We start from the raw sequence: 9,209 nt of genomic DNA, 5'->3' as shown, positions 1-9,209 counted from the left end.
AAAAAAAAAAAAAAAAAAAAAAAAAAAAAAAAAAAAAAAAAAAAAAAAAAAAAAAAAAAAAAAAAACTCTAGGACAATTATACCAAAAATCCAATTTCGTCCAACTGTTAGGATATCTAGCTTTCACCCATCAAACCTAGGTTTTATTCCGGTTAATGGATTTTTTTTGTTTTTTGTTTTTTGTTTTTTTTTAGTTTCATCTTTTGTCACCAATTATATTTAAACATTACATAGGTTTGATAGGCACTATAATGGTCTAGTACAATAGTATCTTAGATTAAAAAGACTTTTATGAACTTTGTACCTTTGTTTGTGTTATGTTGTAGATATTTGGTTCATGTTCAACAACTCGGGTTGAGGTTATTCAAATGGTTAATGCCACTTGATCTGATTCAAATGATTAATGTGCTAATCCAGTTGAACAGTTACTAGTCATTTTGAAGGTCTTTCTTTTTCAACGCCATCAAGGCTTAAATCATTTAATCTCAGACCGTTGGGTTATATGTCCTAAAACTCATAGTTTGTAACAAAAACATATTCTATTTTCAATGAAGTTATTATTATTGTTTATTCAATAACAAACTTTACTGAATAAACAATAATAATAACTTCATTGAAAATAGAATATGTTTTTGTTTACTAATAAACAATAATAATAACTTCATTGAATAATAATATGTTTTTATTGTTTATTCAGTAAAGTTTGTTATTGAATAAAGTGAACTTTACAATCATTAATCTAAATCCAATAAACTAAGAACACTCTGGCTATAGTATGATTACTTGAACTATATGTAGAGACATAAGAGTGGATCAAGTTCAAGCATATATAGTCAAAATGATCTATAGTATAAGGATAAAGTTGAGTACCTTATTCTGGGGACACTATGGATGCGGCCCACTTTTGTATATGATATAAACAATGTGATCACTAAATTGTACATGTGGAGACATGTGAGTGGGAGCGTCCTATGCAATGAGTATTGCATAAGATCGGACCATGAAGAAAATCACTCTCACTTTATAATGTCGTTTACTGTTGAGACTGATTTTCTTTTCATTCGATAACCTAGGTAACTCGGTTTTAATCTTGAGCTAACCGTGAACTCCTGTTTATTCGGAATTATCCTTGGATTTGCATGGGTGAGAGTGGCTCTAGTTCGCTGACTCAATAGGCCTCCCATTTCAAGGGTAAGACTGGGTGAATGGCTGGGGACGTGGGGTGCAAGATGGAATTCACTCCTACCCACTTTTAGGGATAGAAAAGAGGTAGTTCCCTTAAGCACTGACTCCAAGTCTTGAACAAGGGGCCCACCCTCTCATTAGCCTGAGAGGGATTCGGTTTACTGGTTGGACCACAAATAAATTGTTCATTAGAGGATCAGTGAGACATAAGGAACAAGAAGTAACTTTAGGGGTAAAACGGTAAATTTACCCAGCTCTAGTTACGAACAACCTGTGAAGGATCGACTTACTAATCATGGTTATATCAAATGGACAGAAATATATCTATACTGAGGGGAGTGCAACTATTAGGCTATAGTGGAGTGTCCTAGTAGTTAATGAATGTTGGTTAACAAGGTTAATGAATTTAACCGGTTAATCTTAGATCGTTGGAGCCCATGATCTATAGGTCCATTAGGTCTCTCTGCTAGCTCATATCAGACTAAACCATAGAACAGTGTGACGAGTGAGTTCGAAGTCAAATTAGGGAATATGCGCTACATATATACGATATATTTAACCGCTTTTTTTTATTTACCAATTAAACAAAAAGAGAGAATATGAGATATTTAAATAAGATTTAAATATCTTAATCAATAATGTGTCGGAATTGATTGGGATTGGCATTTGAATTAATATTATATATTAATTAAATAGTTTAATTAATTATTTAATGTTACCTTAATTTGAAATTCATTATTCAAATTAATTGTTGAATTAAAATGAGGAAAGTCAAGATGTTGATTTCATTTAATGGAAAAAATCCATGTTAGTGGAATTTTGAGGTGTCAAAATTTGGTTAACTCAAACATGCATGCTTGCCACATAATCCCAAACATTTGAGTGAAATTTTAAGTGTCAAAATTTGGTGATCTCAAATTTGCATAAACTGTAAACATGACTCTTTAAATAGAGTGATCATGGTACATGGAAGGTCTTCTTCTTCTTGGTGAAAAAACCTTGAAAAAACCTCTCACAAGCACTCTCTTCACATATACAAAATCCCTCCCAAGTTTAGTCACTCACCGGATTCCACAATCCTGTTCTATGGCCGGAGGATAGTGGAGAAGACACTAGTGGTGGTTCGAAACCGGTTCGTGACAAAAAAGGATTTTGAACTACAAAAGGTTAATATCTAAACTCATTAAATTTTAATACTTATGAACATGCTAGTTATTTACTATAATTGATGTTCCAAAAGTGCCTAAGATCCAAATTGCTTCCGCATGTGTTAAATTAACACCATCACAGACATTTCAAACATCAAAGACATCTCAAACATCTCAAACATTTATGACATCTCAGACATTAGAGATATCTCAGACATCTCAATTAAAATGACATCTCAGGCATCAGGGAGTGACTTATTACATAGAACCACTATCATATTATCATCGTTTTTTCCAATCATTTTATATTCTAATGAGAGAAATAGTGAGATCGATGAACTCAGCTTTTTGGTCTTTCTTTGGACATCTCATCCTTGACAATGTTTCTGTACCTATCAAATATTATTATTATTATTATTATTATTATTATTATTATTATTATTATTATTATCATTATTATCATCATTATCATCATTATCATCATTATCATCATTATCATCATTATCATCATTATCATCATTATTATCATTATTATTATTATTATTCTTCTTATTGTTTGTTGTTGTTATTGTTGTTGTTATTGTTGTTGTTCATGTTGTTGTTGTTGTTGTTGTTGTTGTTGTTGTTGTTGTTGTTGTTGTTGTTGTTGTTGTTGTTGTTGTTGTTGTTGTTGTTGTTGTTGTTGTTGTTGTTGTTGTTGTTGTTGTTGTTGTTGTTGTTGTTGTTGTTGTTGTTGTTGTTGTTGTTGTTGTTGTTGTTGTTGTTGTTGTTGTTGTTGTTGTTGTTGTTGTTGTTGTTGTTGTTGTTGTTGTTGTTGTTGTTGTTGTTGTTGTTGTTGTTGTTGTTGTTGTTGTTGTTGTTGTTGTTGTTGTTGTTGTTGTTGTTGTTGTTGTTGTTGTTGTTGTTGTTGTTGTTGTTGTTGTTGTTGTTGTTGTTGTTGTTGTTGTTGTTGTTGTTGTTGTTGTTGTTGTTGTTGTTGTTGTTGTTGTTGTTGTTGTTGTTGTTGTTGTTGTTGTTGTTGTTGTTGTTGTTGTTGTTGTTGTTGTTGTTGTTGTTGTTGTTGTTGTTGTTGTTGTTGTTGTTGTTGTTGTTGTTGTTGTTGTTGTTGTTGTTGTTGTTGTTGTTGTTGTTGTTGTTGTTGTTGTTGTTGTTGTTGTTGTTGTTGTTGTTGTTGTTGTTGTTGTTGTTGTTGTTGTTGTTGTTGTTGTTGTTGTTGTTGTTGTTGTTGTTGTTGTTGTTGTTGTTGTTGTTGTTGTTGTTGTTGTTGTTGAAGTTCCAATCACAATTGAAGGCGGGACAGTGGATATTGCCTTTTGCTAATTACATCACAATCGTAAATAAATGAATAATTAATGTTAAAGCATTAATCTAAAACAAATGTGTAATTCCGCTTTGTATGCATGTGGGTCACATGGCCGCTGTCTGTATGGTTCCACAGACTTTATAGCCGTCAAGTTTATTTATATGATTACATGCACACAAAAACTAAGGATACTATTTTAGAGGTGACGAGGAATCACAACGAATCACGAAGAAAAACTAAGATAATATTTGATAAGAACCACGGATTCCAAATGGACCTATTGCTGGGTTTGAGAACCTATGCGAGAAAAGCTTAATTAATTAAAGTCTGTCTCATTAGCCACCCAAGCACATCAATATTGTTGAAATGTATTATTTTTAATTTTATATGTAAGGGTCAAATTGTCAATTTGACTTCATCTTTTGTGGAGATTAGAGATCGGGAATAAATCCCGGCCACAAACGTCTTTTATCGAGAGACTATAAATACCAACAATATGTTATGTAAAATTCAGATTCGTGGATGAATATAATTCAGATCTCAAATTGAGACGTTTCTCTCATAAATCTGAGCATCAATTTTGTCATTTCTAAGTTTCAAGCTACTTGGGGTAGAATTGTATCCGAGCCATTCAATCAAGTCTTGATCAAGTTCGATTGTGGAGTGACTCAATTTAGAACAAGGTTCCAAATCTTGCTTTAGATCTTTGATCGTCAGATCTAGCCTTATCTCTTGGTTGATCCAAATTTTGTATAAGAGGTGTTAATTACTTCGATTAAAGGGTTCTTGCTTCAACAAAAGATTGAATCGTTCGGCTGAGGATTAGGGTTGCCTTATCAATTTGGTATCAGAGCTAGGTTGCATCTTTGTGGCCGACTCTAGAATTGATTTTATCTTTCATTTCGGCGGTTGTTTATCGTTTCTTTAAATTTCTCCATTTATTTTCTTACTGGCATTTCCACCATTCTTCATTATCTTTCCACTCTGTTTTTATTGTCCTCTTTCATTATCTTTCCACTCTGTTTTTATTGTCCTCTTAAAGATCATATTTAGATCGGGAAACATAAAAAACAAAAAAAGAAAATTCTTATCATATTGTTCTTAATATTGTATTTATAGATCCTTATCATTAGACCATTTGCACGTTTATTTGTAGATCAAATAAATTTCAATCCTCATTTATTCTAAAACATACAAATCTGGAATTGTTGTGTTTGATATTTTTCTTTTATCATTTAAACGAGAAGATAACTTCTAAATTTTCCCAAATTGTGTAAAAAGTAAAGTTCTTTGTCCCTTCTTTATTTGTTCATTTCTTGTTTTATTTTGTCGTTACTACATAATTAACTTGTCTTGATTGTCTTGAATAGCTCGTTACTATCAGAATTTCTTTATCCATATTACCTATCTTGATCATAAATTAGTCACTTTCCCAAATAGCCTACTTTTGTGTGTTAAACAAGAGTATTCCTGAGTGTAAAATCAGTGAGTTGAGTGTGTGAGGTCCTAAACATATATAAGTACTGTTTGTACAATCATGAACGGAGGGGAGATCAATGATCTAGTTGAAGAAGTCCAAAAGAATCAGGAGGAACTGAAAGATGAAATTCATTTGACACTTATTACAAGAAGACTTCTTAAAACTCAAGTTACAGAGAATGATGTAGATGATCAAAGAGACAACCTATTTCACACGCGGTGTTTAGTCAAGGAGACTGCTTGTAGTCTTGTCATTGATAGTGGAAGTTGCACCAATGTAGTAAGTACCATGTTGATCAAAAGGTTGCAAATTCCAACTCAAGATAACCATAAACCTTACCATCTCCAATGGCTCAATAATAGTTGAACAATGAAGGTAGTTTCCCAAGATTTAATATCTTTTACTTTGGAAAAATATAAAGATAAAGTTCTTTGTGATGTGTTACCGATGCATGCGGGATACATATTGTTTGGCTGACCATGACAATTTGACAGGAGGGTCATGTATGATGGCTATTTGAATAGGTATTCTTTTGTAAAACATGGTAGAAAAAACCACTCTTGTACGTGTGAGTTCTGCAAATGTATTTGTTGATCAATTAAAGTTGGAGGAAAAAAAAGTTAAGAGTCTGAAGAAAAATAGTTGAAAGAAAAACACATGAGTGAAAAATTAGAGAAAAATCAAAGAGAAAAAAATAGTAAAAAGAAAATGAAAAAATAGATGAAATTGAAGAAGAAAGAAAGAGAGTTGTTTGTCTAGAGTTGGAGAGGTGAGAAGGTTTTCACAAAAATTAATCTTTATACTTATGTACTAGGAAGGATATTTGGTCTCTAACAATAACAATTTATCTTTGCCTAGCATATTTCAATCTCTTTTACACAAATTTGAAGACATGTTTCAAGATGAAGTACCCAAAGAATTACCTCTCATTAGAGGTACTGAACATCAAGTAGACTTCATTTCGGGTTCTATCCTTCCTAATAAGCCAGCTTATATAGTCAATCCAACTTAGACTAAAGAAATTCAAAGGCAAGTGGAAGAGCTCATAGAGAAGGACTATATATGAGAAAGTTTAAGTCCATGTTCTATATATGAGAAAGTTTAGATTGTTTGAATGGCTTGTTATGTCTTTTGGGTTGCTCCTAGTACACCTATGCACTTAATATATAATGTTTTAGAAAATATATGAGAAAACATGTTGTTGTTTATATTGATGATATTATAATTTATTTGAAGATTTTGCTTGAGCATGTGGAGCCTGTTAAGTTAGTTTTGATTACAGTATAAAAGAAGAGAAATGATATTCTAGCTTATCTCTTGGTTGATCCAAATTTTGTATAAGAATCTGTTAATTACTTTGATTCAAGGGTTCTTCCTTCAACAAAAACTTGGATCGTTGGGCTAAGGATTAGGGTTGCCTTATCAATATTTTAGAGGGGTGGAGTCACGTGGAGTTACGAGGAATCACAAGGAATCACGAGGAATCACGTGGAGCCACGTGGAGTCTAATGGAGTCATTGCCACTTTGTACTTGACTAGAGACAATTAGGAGGAAGTTTGTTTATAGACTTTGCAGTGTGAGAGTGTGAAAGATACACTTGTAAACACTCTAGAGGAGCTAGCCCGACTAGCAGATCCAGGGAGTGTGCGAGCCCGCCTGGTGGGCCCATGCTTGCACATATGGGTCGTCTATAAAGAAGTACTTCACATCCAATATGTTTGACTGAAAGGAAGAGAATACGGTTTTAAATAATAGATTTCATTCATGTTGCATATGTTTGCATTCTCTTACCCCAATACTGAGGTCGTTTATTGAGTATTTATACCCAAGCCTTGTGCTACTTTGATATTTCTTGTAAAAGCAAGACGGCAACATTAAAATCATGAAACCATTATATCAATATTATATAGAATAAAATATATTTAAAATTTTAAAAATATATTTATAACAAAAGGTTAGTTAAGAGCTTTGTATCCGATGCGAATCTCCCTTGAAATTTGCATGCATTAGGGGTGTACATTCAACCCGACAACCCGATAACCCGGACCAACCAAACTCGAACTATAAGAGTTGGGTTAGGTTGGATTAGCATTTCGGGTAGGGTTGGGTTCATTTTTCTGAATCCGAACGGAATTGGTTCGGTTTCAGATTTGTGGGTAAAATCTTCGAGTTGACCCGAGACAAATAAAAATATATAAAATATATTAAGAATTTTTCTGTATTAATAGATTTACTAGGGTGGTACTTAGGCCGGTCTAAACAATAAAAATAAGAAAATAATGTCACCAAATTTATTTCAAACATAAAAAACTTCATAAACAATGTCTTGATTTTGCAAAATCAATAAAAGAAAGAACGTAATATAGTAGAGTAAATAAAAGAAATTGTTACTATGATTATAGCGCTTATTAAAAGGCCATCGTTGGGAATGGTACCCAAGTCTCCTGAGTGAAAGCTAGATATCCTAACCGCTAGACAACAATGGATTTTTCATGTTGTTGTCCTGGAGTCTTTTCCTAGATCGCTGAAGAGTTTCAACATGGTCTTTTGTATAATGTCGAACTCTTCAACAAGTCCTTCCATGTGTGTGATATAGCTCTCAGAGGCATCTCTATGTTCCGAGTTGTTTGATCATGTAACTCTTTCTTCTTAGGAGTCAACTTCAAACGGGAGCGTCGACTGCATTGATTCCATCAAAGGTCTTCCCATGAGTTTATGGTGCATAACCCAGTTTTTATATCATTCACGTATGAGTGCCACCATAGTTTTGGTTGCGGCCAACGTAACTCTCAGGTCATCTAAGCAAGTTCCTGTAGCCTTCAAGTATTGTTCTACGTCAAATATAAAGTTTAATAATTCCTTGGTCTCCCGGTCCCCATTGAATGCATTTGGTTCTTAGATCTTCAGTTTGTTAAGTCCAACATGAGCTTGGTTTGGGGTGTGGTTCTCTACCGTCCTCCTTGTCAAACTCACTAGGGTGCTCATCTCAGCCATGATGGCGTTCAATAAGAGAGACCTTTGAAACGACCGGTAACTGTTCTTGTTGAACTTGAATCACCTCAACTCCACTTGTTGAACTTGAACCTAATACCCATTACATAACACTAACAAAGGTATAAAGTTACTAAGGTCCGGACCATTATGGTGCAAATCAAATGTAGGTAAAGTTTAAATATAATTCATGACCAAAGATGAAACTTAAAAAAAAAAAAAAAAAAAATTGTTAAATAAAATTTATGGTGCAAGAAAAAAAAATTGTTAATAAAATTTATGGTGCAAATCAAATGTAGGTAAAGTTTAAATATAATTCATGACCAAAGATGAAACTTAAAAAAAAAAAAAAAAAAAATTGTTAAATAAAATTTATGGTGCAAGAAAAAAAAATTGTTAATAAAATTTATGGTGCAAATCAAATGTAGGTAAAGTTTAAATATAATTCATGACCAAAGATGAAACTTAAAAAAAAAAAAAAAAAAAATTGTTAAATAAAATTTATGGTGCAAGAAAAAAAAATTGTTAATAAAATTTATGGTGCAAATCAAATGTAGGTAAAGTTTAAATATAATTCATGACCAAAGATGAAACTTAAAAAAAAAAAAAAAAAAAATTGTTAAATAAAATTTATGGTGCAAGAAAAAAAAATTGTTAATAAAATTTATGGTGCAAATCAAATGTAGGTAAAGTTTAAATATAATTCATGACCAAAGATGAAACTTAAAAAAAAAAAAAAAAAAAATTGTTAAATAAAATTTATGGTGCAAGAAAAAAAAATTGTTAATAAAATTTATGGTGCAAATCAAATGTAGGTAAAGTTTAAATATAATTCATGACCAAAGATGAAACTTAAAAAAAAAAAAAAAAAAAATTGTTAAATAAAATTTATGGTGCAAGAAAAAAAAATTGTTAATAAAATTTATGGTGCAAATCAAATGTAGGTAAAGTTTAAATATAATTCATGACGAAAGATGAAACTAAAAAAAAAAAAAAAAAAGTTAAATAAAATTTTCATTATCAAGAAACAAACCTAGATTTCTTAAGTGAAAGTTAGATATCCTAACCACCAGAGAAAAGTTAGATATCCTAACCACTAGA

The sequence above is a fragment of the Cucurbita moschata genome, unplaced genomic scaffold, assembly GCF_002738365.1.
Source record: "Cucurbita moschata cultivar Rifu unplaced genomic scaffold, Cmos_1.0 Cmo_Scf00077, whole genome shotgun sequence".
NCBI classification, from domain to species: Eukaryota; Viridiplantae; Streptophyta; class Magnoliopsida; order Cucurbitales; family Cucurbitaceae; genus Cucurbita; species Cucurbita moschata.
This window is presented reverse-complemented; position numbering follows the sequence as displayed.